Below are 16,961 nucleotides of genomic sequence, written 5' to 3'. Positions count from 1 at the left end.
ACCAAGGACTCACAAAATGTAGGGACAGAGCAAACTCATCTGTTTGGTGGCCAGGCCTCTCTTCTGAGCTCAAAGACATTTTAATGCATTGTCAAACGTGCCAAGAACAGAAACGCACTCAAGCAGAAGGAACCACTCATTTCTACACCTCTGCCTGACCGTCCCTGGAAAAGGATTGGACTTCATCTTTGTGAGTACAACAAAGGCTACTACGTAGTAGTTTCAGACTACTACTCATGTTTTTTGGAGATACTACATCTGCCGTCTACCACAAGCTTTCAAGTTATTCTACGCCACGTTTGCCAGATTTGGTATTCCTGATGAGGTGGTGAGCAACAATGGACCTCAGTTTTGCTGTGCCGAGTTCCGAGAGTTTGCAAATGAACTGGACTTCAAACACATCACATCCAGGCCTCACCATCCTCAGGGAAATGGCCACGCAGAGAGAGCTGTGCAAACTGCTAAGAAAATCCTCAAGCAGGAGGATCCACTAATAGCTCTCATGTGTTCCCGATCAACACCCTGCTCTACTACAGGAGTCAGTCCTGCTGAGCTTCTAATGGGTAGAAAGATTCGCACCAATCTACTCACTCCGGAGAAGAATCTTCAACCAAAGTGGCCTGACAGAAAGACTATCATGCAAAAAGACGCCATGGAGAAGGCTAAACAAGCCTTCTACAAGAACCGCTGTCATCGAGCAAGACCTCTTACTCCTCTTTGTCCTGGAGACACCATCATCACCAAACTGGATCAGGACAAGACGTGGGTGACACCTGCAGTTGTTTCCAAAGAGTATGTTACTCCACGGCCCTACCTTCTGCAAATGCCGCAGGGTGCAGTGTTGCGCCATAACCGCCGTCATCTGCGTCATCATCTTGACAGTCTTCCACAACCTGCAGCCGCAGCCTTACACCCACCAGCTGAGAGTACTTTGGTGGAGCCTCTTCCATCTCTGGACTCTATCACTTCAGAGACTGCATCCTCTGTTCCTGCTCGGGTTTTCGCCGACACGCACACACCTGCTATTTCGCCGATGACTGTTAGTACCAGATCAGGACGTGTGTGCAAACCCATCAAGAGACTGGACCTGTAGTCTCTTTGTTGTGCATTGTGCCTTTGGGGGGGAGCAGGGTGGAGGAAAACGTTGAAAAAAAAAAAAGACTGAGTTACTATGGAGTTTGCAATGGATTGTTTGAAATGTTCATTACTTTGTTGCACTTAAATGCATTTATTCCAATTATAGCAGCTAAATTTCTGACCCTGTTTATATAGGAAATCCCCACTTCATATGTTTTCAGAGAAAATAGGGAGGAAAGCTAAATAAGTCAGTACTGGTCTAAAGGCTGCAAGTTTCTGATTACATTAAGGTTGCGTGGACTGAATATTTTGAGTGAATTTGTAGATACATCAGCTAAACAATTTAAGATGGAATTGCCAATTGAATGTTATTGCACTTTAGCATAGAATTATATTTACTTGAAAGGGGGAGATGTCATATATGGATTATATGTAAAGTACTGTGTTTACTATTTACGACACTTTACGTCACCTGCTTTACGACATTACCTACCTGATGTACTGCAGCTACGGTCCCGCGCTCAGTCTGTTGTTGTCATATATACATTCAACCTGCACGTTAGTGTTGTGCCTCGTTCAGTCACAAATAAAGGCTATTTTGCAAAGAATATAACCACTCGTCATTCCACACACACTCCTTTAGGAATTACACAGTCCTATATAGTATATATAAAAGTACAGTTTACAAAGGTTTTCTGTAAAAATTTCATTAGATTACAAGCTGAGTGGCTTTTGGAATCATAAACCAGTCTGACTGTTAGTTACAGCTGGTAATCATTCCAGTTTCAAATCCATCTGAGTCTTGTCGCACTGCACAAAGTAAATACATAAACACAAGGATGAGTCAGACTGAAAGAGAAGTCAAGTGACCCACAGTCATTTGTTTCAGAGTTTACTGAGCAAAGCAGTGTTGTTTTGGTGTTTGAATGCACGTGTTTAAACTGGGGCTGCACAGCGGCGTAGTGGTTAGCACTTTCGCCTTGCAGCAAGAAGATCCCGCTTCGAATCCTGGGGTGGGCCTGGGATCTTTCTGCATGGAGTTTGCATGTTCTCCCTGTGCATGCGTGGGTTTTCTCCGGGTACTCTGGCTTCCTCCCACAGTCCAAAAAATATGCTGAGGTTAAGTGATTATTCTAAATTGCCCGTAGGTATGAATGTGAGTGTGATTGTTTGTCTGTATATGTAGCCCTGCGACAGACTGGCGACCTGTCCAGGGTGTCCCCTGTCTTCACCTGAATCAGCTGAGATAGGCTCCAGCACCCCCTGCGACCCTAGTGAGGATAAAGCGGTGTATAGAGAATGGATGGATGAATGGCTGTTTAAACTGAGGCAAAAATGTTAAAAGCATTTTAACAGCACAGGAACACAAACACTAAAGTTTTATTCAACATAGGAATCAATAAATTAAAAAAAATATGATGCGAATAAAAGACAATATGTCTGCAGGCTTAAGTCTTTAGTTGCTGTTAAAGCCTAAAACTGCCACTGAAAAGCATGCAAATCAGGTGTCATCTCTAGGCCTCTGTAAAGCACTTTGAGTTTGAGTTTTAAAATCTTATGTAAATGTGCCATATTTGCTCCTTTTTCACGTCTCCAGAGTGTGACTTTTAGCTTTCCAGCGGAAAATGTTGGGCAGATGGTTGACTTTGCCATGACTGTATAACTCCTGGTTTTTGCCCTGTTCTAAACCAGCTGTTTTTCTCTAAAAACCAATGAGCTGATGAGGGTATCTGCCCAATTCAAGAAGAAAACTGTCTCTGCACCTATGATTGACGATGAGGAGAAACTGCTGGTTAACATGTAGTCTTATTGGACCGTGTTTCAGATACTGTTTAATACTCATTCTGTTATACACACAAAAATGTGTAATTGAGAACAGCACTTTTCCGTTTTTGCTTTTTAGAAGTAAAAAAAATAATCCTTATCAAGTGAATACCTCCATATAGTCCAAGTCTAAATATATATTTGGACCTGTGTTTACCCCGATGGTTTTTCATTTTCTTGTAGTGCTGAGCTCCTTCCTCTGTCTGGGAGAAAATGAAGAATAATTATTTGAAAAACCCATCCTCTTGGTTGTCTTGTGTTTTATGTAAATCGAACAAAATCACCATGGTTCACAAAGTTGGACCTACCTACTGGAGGATGCTGTTGAGCTGTCAGGCTGTGATGAGCAGGAACATCTGCAGACATCAGGCCATGACGGATGAACTGAGGAGGTTGAAACATACAGGCATTTATATACTCTTACCGACAAAAAACATTCATGTGCACAAGGAAATTATGAGGGTGTGTATGTATATATATATATATATATATATATATATATATATATATACACACACATATACACATACCCTCATAATTTCCTTATATGTATATGTATATATATATATATATATATATATACACACACACACATACCCTCATAATTTCCTTATATATGTGTGTATATATATATATATATATATATATATATATATATACACACATACCCTCATAATTTCCTTATATATATATATAAACACACACACACACGTGTGTGTATATATACAATATATACACACAAGTCATTTAAAATTACTAATTTTATCAGATTTAATTCCAACATATACTGGTTGTTTATTTTGCTGATATCTGCTTCCATCTGCAGCACTCCCTCCTCAGGTATTTCCTGTTTACAGCAATAAGTATAAGCCAGCTGCTCCACACAGAAATGCTACTTTTGCGTTTGAAGTTAGAAACCTGATGAGAAAGTTGCAATGAACTCAACACAGACAGAAATGTAATGAATAATCTTTACCATGAAACACAGAAAGTCATGGGTGTAACGGACGCGGGGTACGCGTGGGACATGTCCCACGCACTTTCCACATCTGTCCCCTCTGTCCCCCCGCACTTTTTTTCCAGCCGTTACAACAGCTAAACCCGTTATGAGCATGCAGTAACGTGTTTTCCCGAGCCGTCTTTGAATGCACCATGCGCATGCTACTAACGCAAGTGTTCCACAGGAGAGTGCTGCTGTGCTGAGCAGTGCTGAACGTGCGTCTGGAGTAATGTTTAGCAAACCAGCCAGAGCCAGCAAGAAGCAAAAAACTTTACACAGTTTTTTCCAAACAAACCCTGTAAGTTGTGTGACCTTGTTGGATGCAAACAATGTTAGACTTGTTAGCTAAATGATGACAAGGTAAAACGTGGCAATATATCAATATGTTAAGCTAGTTAACAATAATTCAAATGTTGTTGCCTCTGTTACATTACTTGCTAATTAGTTTATTCTTGGAATAAACCCAGTCCTCTTTAATTTCTGGGCAGAAGATGTGCTCACAATTGCTCTCCATGTATTTAAAGGCATTATGGAGGATGTTTTTGTTGTTTAATTTGTCTGATTCACATAAAATGAATATACTGACCTTTAGTGGACTTGTATGTATGGTTTCTAAAAGAATAATAAAAAAAAATAACTGTGGACATGGCAGGACATGAAAAACATCAGCCAATCAACGCGCTCGGACTGAGGCGTTCGCTTTGCTCCCTTTCCTGTCAATCAAAAATCTTCCGGCTCAGGCCTAGTTACGTAGATTACGTACGCCTTGGACTTACGTGTTTTGTGTATGTGTTGCTTTGGTATAGCTTTGTAGTTAGCTGGCGACTTGTTTTGCTCATCTTTTTTTACATAATGGCAGATAAAGTTCCAGGGGGACCCAGCCGTAAAAGAAAGGCATTTTTTGAGGTCAGAGAAAATAAAAGACAACTGGATCGTGAGAATGCAAAAACAAAAGTGATTATTGGCGAGTCATTTGGGCGATGGCATCAGCTCAAGCAACAAATGGACCTAAAGACAGAAGCCTTGGTTGCTAAATTCCTTCTGGACAGGTAAAATGTATTATTGTATTATACTGCGGCTGTAGGCAACTTCACGAGTCCTATGCAAGTTTCTGGAGGGGGGCGTTTCTTCGTAAATGTTCAGAGGGGGGAGGTTAGAGGGGGGTGAGGGAGAGGTTGTATGTGCGCATGCGCATGCTACGTTCAAAGTCGTAGGAAATTAAATCTCCTCTAATGCCTTTAAAGGGGAACTTCGTTTTTTTTCAACCTGGGGTCTGTTTCCATATGTAATTTCATACATGTGAGTGATGGAGAAATTAATTTTCGACATAGCTCCAGTATTTAGCCAGGCAAGCAGCTTAGCAGCTCAGCTAGCAGCTCGGCTAGCGAAAAGTATGGGGCAGCTGCCCCCCCCCCCCTCGTCAAAGTCCGCCCTAATGTGCTTTTTTTCCCACACTGACCGGCTCAGATAGTCTCAATGAGTGTCCCACAACATACTAGAGATGAGAAGTGAACGAAAACCTCCACATTACCAGGCGATCGCTCTTTGTTGTGGTCTGTATCCAAATCTCAGGACGCGAGAAAGCAAATCTCGTTCCGAACTCGCGCGATTTCGCGAGCTCTCGCGCGATTTCGGAATGCTAAGCTGCCTGCCTGGCTAAATACTGAATCTATGTCAAAAATTCATTTCTCTATCACTCACATGTATGAAATTACATATGGAAACTTCGTTTTTTTCAGGTTGAAAAAAACGAAGTTCCCCTTTAAGTCTTTTGGTCCAAAAAGAGGAGAGTCGAGGAGGAGAAAAAAGAATAGGCTATCTATGGTATAAAAGTGGTTAAATTTACAACTATTTTTTACTGCTTCTCTTTCTAATTCTATCTCAGAATTTTGATTTTCAGATTTTCATTCTGTGGAATTCATGTGCAACTGTATTAATGTCCTCTATGTATTCCCAGTTATCAGTAAAACGGATTTACAAACTGCATTTGCTGAGAAAAATAAAACAAAAAACAAAAAAGAGATTAGGAGCGCAGATGTGGAAATTGAAATACTGGAGCACAAGTTAGAGGTGGGTGATGGTCACAGGTGAATTATGTTAAATACTGGAACATGCACTGAACTATCTCTTTTATTTGTAGGAAATAAAGAAGACCAAATGAAATGTGTATGATGTCTTTATTTGCTGTGGTGGTGATGATGGTGACTTAAACTCTAAAGTGATTATTGCATATGATGTCTCTGACTGCTCTGCTGTCTTGGATAGCTGCAGGTAGATGGGGTCATCATCTGGGTCTTCAGTTTGTAGGGCAGGGTGTTGCTCTCCTCTAATAATGGCAATATTATGAAGAACAACACATGCCACAGTAATATCACAGGCCCTCTCAGGGGTCACCCTGAGGTGATGTAGGCGCTGGAAACGGGCTTTCAGCAGGCCTATGGTCATCTCCACCCAGGCTCTGGTCCTGCAGTGAGCCCGGGTGAAGTTCTGTTGGGGGCCTGTTTCAGGGTCAGGGTATGAGGTCATCAGCCTGGGTTGGCATGGTAACCCCTGTCACCCAGCAGAAGGCCATCAAACTCTCCTGTAATGTATAGTGGATACATCAGAGCATATTAAAGGAGGGAGACAAGAGAATTATATTGTGAAAATCTTTAGGCTGCTGACCACGTTGCAGTTTGTTGCTCAAGTTAGACTCTCCATAAATCCTGGAGTCATGAACAGACCCAGACCACTTGGCCTCCACATTAGAAATGATGTATGCAGCATCACAAATGTCTGGACAGTGCAGAGAATGACAGATGTTGAACTATGATGCAGTCTTTAACATTTAGAAACAGTAGTCAGTCTACCTGTAGCCTACCTGCACATTTATGCAATGAATGGACTTCCTATTCATGATGTGAGGGAGCTGTGATGGGGATGTGTGTGCATCTATGCATCCACAGTGGGGAATCCTAAAAGAAATTAAAATGAGTCTGAGGTTGCAGCACAATGTCATTAACAGAATATGATTTAAAATGAATGTAGCAGATCTCTACATCATTCACTTGCAATCCTGTGGAACTCCTCCTTGATGTTCTGACAGGTTTGTGTCCAGAATGATGAGTAAAAGTCGTTTCAGAGCCAGGAAAACTTTTCTGACTGTCCTGCATACAGTTGTCTTCCTGTAGTGCTCTGCATCTCTGACATCATATAAAAACTTTCATTTGCAAAGAACCGCAGCGCAACACACAATATCTGCTGGATGTGAGAGCATGACTGCAGCTGGTAATGTGAATGTAAGGACAGATAGGTTGTTTATGTAGATTATGGACTTGAAATGATTACGAAATGGTACCGCTCAAACCGATAATTGTCCGGAAATGCGAGAACATTTATGCTTGTTCTGATAACCATCTACGACGAATATTTAATTATCTGTGCAGTAATGCTGCTCCTTAATCCACTGGATCGTTAATAAAAGCTGTTCTACGCCAAAACGTGCTCGCTTACTGACTGAATGAATGAGGAAATGAAACAGCATGTGTGGCTGAAAGAGGGCGGAGACAGAGAGAAACTCGAGGTTTTGCGAGATAAACCTGCTGGCGACCAGGTTAGAGTCACAGAGTCTGTTACTGCGGTAACTGACCGAGAGTTTAAGTTACCCCTCTTTGTGAAACAGGCTACAGTTACCCCACATTCCCTGGTTAGAGTTACCTCGCTTCGTGAAACGGAAAACTCTGAGTTTCCCTTATTTCAGGGTTAACAAACTCACTAAACCTGCTTCGTGAAATAGGCCCATGGTGTGGAAGGTTCCAATCCTTGGAATGATATTTGGAAACCTCTCTTTGTGTTTCCACAAAATGTCAGTGGCTTTTGCGTAGAAGGCTTGGTCAAAAACTACCACTTTATGTGGCAGTTGCAGCATGTTCCTAATCTTCAGACTTTGTGTCAGAATCTCCTGAACTGTTAAGTTAGTGGCAGGGGCATTGATTGTTGGAAGATATCCCAGGGTGTCTTGGATAACTTCTTCCTCATTTGTTGTCTGAATATTGAAGCTCGTCCATCCATTTACAGTTTGTCTGGTGGAACAATGCATGCAAGCTACCAACCAGAGCAGGTTGTTTTGCGTGAGCATCTCTCAGTACTTTCTCACACTCCAAGGCAACATGTGGCGTTGGGACAGGGCCAGTGTGTTCTCCACTGTAAACTGGAGTAAACACCTCTCCTGGTTCATTAGTCATCTCTTGTCTTTTTAGATGACATTTGTGGGTTTGGGCTCAAGCATCGAGCCATCTACCTTTGGTTGCACAATTATCCCATTTACCCTGTGTGATGTTCCGGCTAGTGATGGGAGATCGAGGCTTTGATGAAGCTTCAACACTTTATCCAATACCTGCTTCATTACTCAAGGCTTCACTGACACTCAGTGCTCGACACTCGTCGTTTTATTGACATCTAGTGGTCAATAAAATGAAGTGCAATTGATTCATGTTTCTGATTGGTTCATGGATTGTTTTGGATTTGATTCGCCATGCACGTTCCTGTTTCACTACATTAGATGATTGTATCTGTTCTAGTGGCTACAATAATAATAATATTACCAGCAATAATAATGACAATACCTACTGAAGAGCCTGTTTCTTATCTGCCATGTCTGTCTGTAACCCTATATACTCTTCACTGATATTCTGTGTTATGAAGCATTTAAACGGAGCTGCAACATTCATGAGATGTGCTCTATAAGTACAGACTGATGCAATTTTCACATGAGGCTGGTGCAAATACAGATTATATTATGGATTTTGGCAAAGTATGTCTTGGGTTAATTGGTAAAGAGGGTGTGCTTGTGTAACTGGATATGATTTTTTTTAACAATGTATTAACAGTTTTTGTATGCAGGTACATATATGCATTGCAGTATACCTTACAAGACTTACTCAGTTATGCAAATATTTTTAACCATAATGTGGTACTTGCACATTAAACAGATCCTCATAAAATAAGGAAATGAAGAGAAAAAGATGGGGGGAAAAAATGAAATAAACATGTTCTCATACATGCAAATGCATAAATACAGTACTTTATACAGAACAGCTGGTAATCCTGTCATTCCTCTCATTATGGCACTTCCACGAGGTTTACATCACAACTGTTCATTCCACCTCATCACTTTCATCTGTTAAATTCATGGATTTCAAAAAAGCAATAAAGGGTCCCCACGCTTTCTCAAACAAATCCTGTCTCCCTTTTCGTACATGTGTCACTCTTTCTAGAGGAAAGGTTATTAACATCTGCCTCACCCAGTCTACTAATCTTGGTATGCAAGTTTTTTCCAAAAAAATGTTGTAATGTAATGTTTTTGAATGCAGGAGGCTTGAATCTATTATTATACGCTCACTCGTGGTGTACTTATGTCACCTTGGATAAAGTCCCAAAATAAAGTGAGCAGGGTTCATTGTAATATTTTTGGAAATAATATTTTCTATTGTTGGTTAAATCTTCCCCCAGAATTTTTTTAACCTTTGGGCAATCCCACATACAATGGTATAAAGTTCCCTTTGCCTCATTACATCTAACACATAAATCTGGGATGTTGCTGTTAAATTTATTTAATTTAAATGGTGTAATATATGTTCTCAACAACCATTTGTATTATAGCAATTTAAATCAGGTATTGATTGATTGAGTGTGGGCTTTGGTGCAAATCAATTCCCAGTCCTCTGATGTTATGTCCATCTTTAGATCTTCTTTCCACTCTTTTCGTTTTTTTAACAGTCGTAGTTACCTTGATATCAGGCAGCAAATGGAAATTATGCCATACACAGGACCTTTTCCTGATTGGCTCCTGCTGCAGATCTATCTATCTATCTATCTATCTATCTATCTATCTATCTATCTATCTATCTATCTATCTATCTATCTATCTATCTATCTATCTATCTAACTAGCTAGCTATCTATCTATCTAGCTATACACTACTAACTGTCAAAGCAACGAACGGCAGCAACAAAACCAACCTACTCTGCGGAAAATCAGTCAAATAAACGACACTCTGGGATCTCCTATCCCGGAACACACTCAATCCCGCCGAGTGATTCACAAAACAAACCGAACCAGTCAGGTGATTCGAAGCAGTTGAGTGCTTCAAACGTCACTGAAGTGATTCAAACGTCACGAGTCACATGATCAAATCAAGCGTCGGCACAGTGGCTCGATACGATTGCTTCATGAGCTACCGCGCATGTGTTGAAGCCTCGAGTATCAGAGGACCATCACTAGTTCCGGCCCCAGATAGTGTCTCGTCATTGCGATCAATGTTGTCCCATACCACTGTTGTTGGAACATGAAGCTGGATGTTCGGTGGCAATGGAACACTTTTAGCTGAAGTGTTCAGTCTGTTTTTGCAAACACAACCAGTATCAGTTCCTCTGACCGCCCTTGTAATGGGGTTAACCTTTAACCTTAACCCCCTAACCTACATACAGTAATGAAAACAATTATTAGACCACCCTTGTTTTCTTCAATTTCTTGTACATTTTAATGCCTGATACCAGTAAAGTTACATTTGTTGGGACAAATATAATGATAACAACAAAAACAGCTCATAAGAGATTAATTTCAGAGCTGATATCAGACATTTTCCATGATATGATGATGATTTTCCATCCTTCATAATAACCAAAATCACTTCAGTTCTTCCACAAGTAGCTATGGCATTGATGATTGATTACAGTCCATTCAGCCCATTCCTGGTGCACTAATTCTAATTAATCTGCTTTGTTTTAGGGCTTGTGATTCTCCATTTAGCATTTGATGATTTTTCACAGGTTTTCAGTTGGATTTAGATCTGGTGATTGAGTAGGCCAAGGTGTGGTTCCAATGTTCTGGTTCTCCATCCAGGCTTGTTGGAAAATCCAATCATGGGAGACAAGAAAGAGTTTTCCAGCTGATGGAAGAAGACTGTTTTCTTGAGTAGCCCCAAACATGACCTGGTTCATTCAGACTGAAACAACCCGAGATGATCACCGATCCACCCCCATGTTTTACTGTAGGGGTAGACAGTCTGGCTTGTAGCTTCTCCAGGCTTCCTCCTAACCAGTAATTTTCCTGGAATGTTGTTTCTTGGTGTCATGAACGGCTGTGTTGGAGATCTTCAGTTTCTTCGCTACTTGTCTCTCATTCATGCCAATTTTCAGCAGTGCCAAGGTGGCTGCCATTGTGACTTCACATAATTCTTCTGTTTTAGGCGTTATATGAGAGCTGACAACTTCTAAGTTGTGCTGAATGTCAGCAGGAAACAACTCTAGGCCTTTGCATGTGCAGTGCTGCTTATGACATGAAATATCCTCTTATTCTCTGGGAATACAATGAAGCTGAAGCATGTCAGATAGGACATAAAGTATTACGGAATCAGCTGCATTTCATTGTATTCTTCAAGTAATATACCTTTATTGGTATCATGCATTAAAATGAATAAGAAATTGAAGAAAACAAGGGTGGTCAGATCATTTGTTCCATGACTGTATATAAACAGTATAGACACTGTATAGATGGCACAATTGATGAATTTACTCATGACCTGTGATGGGGCTTTCTGTGTAAATAAGTAGCACCCATTACGAACTCAATGTTGCATTTTTTGAACAATTGAAAGAAATTCCTAAAAATCACATGTATTATACTTTCAACAAAAAAAACATTTGAGTTGTCTATCACTAAACATCTTTAGGATGAAGAAAAAAAAAACACACAGGTCCAAATACTGACTTGGAAAATTGTTGAAATTGTTACTAAAGAGAGAGCTGAGGGGTCAGTGGAAGACATGGTGTTTGAACTTGGAATGTGGTACATCTTACATCTGCCAAAAATGTTGCAGTTTAGCAGTTCAGAGTGTGGGGTGCTAGGATATGTAGTGTTTGTCTACATTCAGGAAGAAATAGGTACAGCTAGACAGCCTTAAAAAAAATGTTGCAGTTTTCCAACTGATGGCCTCAGCGGGTTAAAGGAATTGTGCAAAACTATGGTTATGGCAAAAAATCACAAATAAGTGATAAAGCTGCCAGTGTGGAAAAGCTGTTCTATTTACAGGGTGACCCAAAAGTTTGGAAACAAATGAAAAGTCTATAATCCAAATAATATGATGTTATTTCAATAAATCAGTACCACAGATATATTCAGAAGAGTAACAGATTAGTGTAAAACAAACATATTTTGACATGTTCATGTTTGTTTCTTATACAAAGTTGTGAACGTTTCCACCAACTGGTTACACTGGTTACACTGGTATCTTCTGGAATGTATCTTCATTCATGCTTATGAAGGTTCCTCAAACTGGCCAGTAAATGTTGCCTCATAGTACTTTTGGATATTTAAAAAAATTTAAACTGTCAGATACTTTTTACCATCAAAAGTTTTGAAATCAGACACTGATGGCCTGCATTTTGAAGTTATGCTCCAGCATACCTGTACCTTATGGTTCGATTAATTTTCTTCCGAGTTATTGCACTCGGCAAATACTATGCTTTTAAGTTATTTTATTATGCTATAACAAAAATGGGTAAAATAAGAGTGAATTCATGCACACCCAACTCAAATAGACACTGCAGTTAAACTTTGATTCCAAATGTTTGGGTCACCCTGTAAAATGTACATTGGGATAATATAAGTATATTATCCCAATGTACATTTTAGTACCACTTACGTTTGGTCACCTGAGATGGTACCAATATCTTTCTGGTCTATTTGTAATGTTAACACCTAGGAAAGCACACAGTGTGCCCACGGTCATAGCAACAGTATATACTCAGCCAGTTCATGCATTAGGGAAAACAGCTTATTACAGGTGTATAAAAACAATAAAAATATTAGAATTATGTAAGTTTTTAAAATTTAGATAGCATCAAGTTCTGTTTTGAACACAAAGGGCAATTTCAAAATGTACTCTGGAGCATTTCTGGAGATGTTCAAGACATTCTTCCCAAACTAAAGCAAGGGATAGGCTGGTAAATGGCTAGCCCTTTTGTTGTAATGAGACACAGTCTGCGAAAGCTTGCGACTTGTAAAAAATACATTAAGCTGCCACTTTGAGAGGTCCATCATATCAAATTGATATATGCATGGGTAGCACAATAAAATGGTATAGCTGACAATTTGCCCCCGAGTGGTACCGACCAACCTATCTGGCTCATGGACTATGAGGCACTTGTAATAATATCAGGAGATTTCAGTCATGTCAGCCTCTCCTCTCATCTGACTGGATTTACAGAGTTTGTTAACTGCCCTATCAGAGAGAAAACCCTAGACCTGCTGTATGCCAATGTCAAAGAAGCTTACAGAGCTACTGCCTTACCACCACTGGGCAGGTCAGATCATAACTTGGTTTATCTGCAGACCTGTTACTAACCTTGTGTGGTGAGACAGCCTGCAACTAAAGTCAAAATCAGAAAATGGACTCCTCAAGCTAGTGAAGCTCTAAGGGACTGCTTTGAATCAACAGACTGGAATGTGCTTCTGGAAACAGATGAAGACAGTATGAACACTGATAGACAGGTTGATTGTTTTACTGAATACATCAGCTTCTGTAGAGACACTGTAGAGTCATACCTGCAAAGACTGTTCGCTGTTTCCCCAATAAAAACCATGGATCACAAGCGACATAAAGGCAATCCTCAACCAGAAAAAACAAGCTTTTAGAGATGGTGACAAAGAACGGCTCAAAGAAGTGCAACATGAGTTGAAGAGGAGACTGAAAGTGGCAAAGCTAGAATACAAAAAGAAGATAGATAAGAATTTTCAACACAGTAACATCCATGATGTGTGGAGAGGACTCAATACCATCTCTGGACACAACAATAAAAAGAGGAGGGAGCCAATAGTGGGTGATGTAGAAAGAGCTGACAAACTCAACTTTTTCTTCAACAGATTTGACACTGTGGACACACCTACTTCCACTGCTACTCCTCCTTCTTCTCAACATATGGAAATCCCCACTATAGGTCCTCCTTCTTCTCCTCTGTCTCCTATACGTCTCCACAGCTGCAGCCACTTCCATTCCAGCACCTGTATCCGTCTCTGTCACAGAGACGGGGGTGATGTTGGAGCTTCAGAGACTTTGCTCTGGGAAGGCAGCTGGCCAGATGGTGTATGTCCAAGACTGCTTAAAGACTGTGCTGCACAACTGTGTCAACCTCTCCACAGGATCTTCAACCTGAGTCTACAGCTGGGGCGGGTGCCTGCTCTATGGAAAACATCCTGTATTGTACCGGTAACAAAAATCAAATGTCCGGCTGGTTTTACGTCTCCTGAGGCTTGAGGTCAAAGACAAACTCGATTCCTTGCAGTTTGCATACAAAGAACACATTGGAGTGGATGATGCCATCCTCTTCATGCTTCACCGTGCCCTGTCACATCTGGAGGAACCTGGAGTTTATGTGAGAATCATGTTCTTTGATTTTTCAAATGCATTCAACTCCATCCAACCCACCATCCTCAAAGACAAGCTCACAGAGATGGGAGTGGATCCTTCCTGTGTTTCATGGATCACAGATTACCTGACAGGAAGGCCACAGTTTGTCAGGCTGGGTAACTGTGTTTCTGGGACGAGTAGTACTGGGGCTCCACAAGGAATAGTCCTGCTCCATTCCTGTTCACTCTGTATACATCTGACTTCAAATACAGCACTGAGTCCTGCCACATTCAGAAATACTCTGATGACACTGCTATCGTGGCATGTATCAGAAATGGACATGAAGCTGAATACAGAGATATGATAAATGCCTTCAGTGACTGGAGTGACAAAAACTGCCTGCTACTCAACGCCTCAAAGACAAAGGAAATGATCATAGATTTCCGCAGATCCAAAACCCCTCTTCATCCAGTGAACACTTGTGGTGTTGACATTGAGGTGGTGACATCATATAAATATTTAGGTGTACACCTTCACAATAAATTAGACTCGTCTAAAAATGCAGACTTCATTTACAAAAAGGGCCAGAGCCGACTTTTTTGCCTAAGAAGACTTCGATCAATAGACATCTGCATTGAGATGCTGCAGATGTTTTATCAGTCTGTGGTAGCAAGTGTCCTGTTTTATGCTGCAGTCTGCTGGTGAGGCAGTATAAAGAACAAGGATGCAAGGCGTCTGAACAAACTGATTAAAAAAGCTGGCTCTGTAGTTGGAATCAGATTGAACACACTGGAGGATGAGGTGGAGAGACGGACACTTAGAAAGATGGAGGCCATTCTGAAACATGGATCATCCACTTCACATTTACCTCAGTGAACAACAAAACATCGGTGGATGGCTCCTATCCCTGCCCTGCAGGATTGAAAGATTCAGGAAATCTTTCTTGCCATCAGCAATCAGACTGTTTAATTCAAAGCAAAAAGATAAGCCCAAACAATTGAATTTCTCTTTGGGGATCAATAAAGTCATTCTATTCTATTTTATTCTATCACAGATCCATGCTGGAATTCACTGAACTCCTGAGACTGGCCCATTCTTTCACAAATGTTTGTAAAAGCAGTCTGCATGCCTAGGTGCTTGATTTTATACACCTGTGGCCTTGGAAGTGATTGGAACACCTGATTCTGATTATTTGGATGGGTGAGCAAATACTTTTGGCAATATAGTGTTTGAAACATGTTTTGACTTATTTCATACATTCTTGTTTACTACACAATTCCATATGTGTTCATTCATGGTTTTGATGCCTTTAGTGAGGATCTACTATGTAAACAGTAATAAAATTAAAGAAAAAAACATTAAATGAGAAGATGGGTCCCAAACTGTTGACCGGTAACATACACATACTTCCAGTCAAAAGTTTTACAACTAAATTTTTCATTGGAAATTGTGCATGTTAATGTCTCATTGTACTCTGAAATCAAAGCATAGAACAAATAAACAAATGAAGAAAAAAAGAGAATTTAGAAACCAAAATGCATTCTAAACGTTTGACTCATCAAAGTAGCCATCATGAGTAGCTTTTATATCTACCAAAGGGCAAATATAACAGCTGCACAAACTCGTGGCATTCTTTCTACAATGGAAATCAAATATTCTTCAGAAAGTTCTTCCCAACTCTGCTGCAGAAGTTTCCATAAATGTGTGGCATTATAGGTTGCTTTTATGTCCAGTTCATACCAAACCAGCTCCATGGGGTTTAAGTCTGGAGACTCCATGTTTTCAAGCGTACCAGCTTTTTTTTCCCCCTAAGGTAGTTTTGGCAAAGCTTAGACTTATGTTTTGGGCCATTATCTTGCTGTAGGATGAACCCCTGACCAACTTGGAACATGCCAGAGGGTCCTGCATGGCGCTGTACAATGCTATGGTAGCCGGTTTGATTCAGGGTTCCTCTCACTCTGTACAAGTCACAAACCCTGGATCCAGCAAAACAGCCCCACACCATGATGTTTCCTCCTCCATTTTTGACAACTGATGTCATACACTGAGGAACCATACTTTCTCCTACTCCATGGCATACAAAAATCCTGTGTGATGAACCAAAGATTTCAAATTTTGATTCATCAGTCCATAATACCTTTTTCCAGTCTTCAGTAGTCCATTGGTGGTGTTTCATGGCCCAAGCAAGCCTCTTTTTCTTATTCTGATGTCTTAATAATTTCATGCTGCAACTTATATACGTGTGTGGTGTGTGTGTGTGTGGGTGTGTGTGTGTTTGTAATATTTTACATTTTCTGAAAGTCATCAATAATGTACATCAGTACATCTGTACAAGCTATACAATTTCCTGTTACTATCTGTATAACTTTAATGAAATGAGCATGTAGATTGTTATAAAGTGATACAGCATCATTTGATGACTGTTTTAAATATGCAAAGATTCACTGTGCAATGTCGTGGTGTTCTGCTTGATGTGATACATTATGTAACGCCTGCTTTGATGTTAATTTTATTTGCTGAGGTTTTGAGGACTAAATAGAAACACGGCTATTCTATTTCTTAAATCGGACACAGCAGCATAAACCTATTTTTTCTATCTTTTTGATCTGTTTTTGTTCTATGTGCACCTTTGAGGTCACTCACACACATACAATCTGTAAACTTCAAGTACGC

The sequence above is a fragment of the Acanthochromis polyacanthus genome, chromosome 9 (assembly GCF_021347895.1).
Source record: "Acanthochromis polyacanthus isolate Apoly-LR-REF ecotype Palm Island chromosome 9, KAUST_Apoly_ChrSc, whole genome shotgun sequence".
In the NCBI taxonomy this organism is placed as follows: Eukaryota; Metazoa; Chordata; class Actinopteri; family Pomacentridae; genus Acanthochromis; species Acanthochromis polyacanthus.
This window is presented reverse-complemented; position numbering follows the sequence as displayed.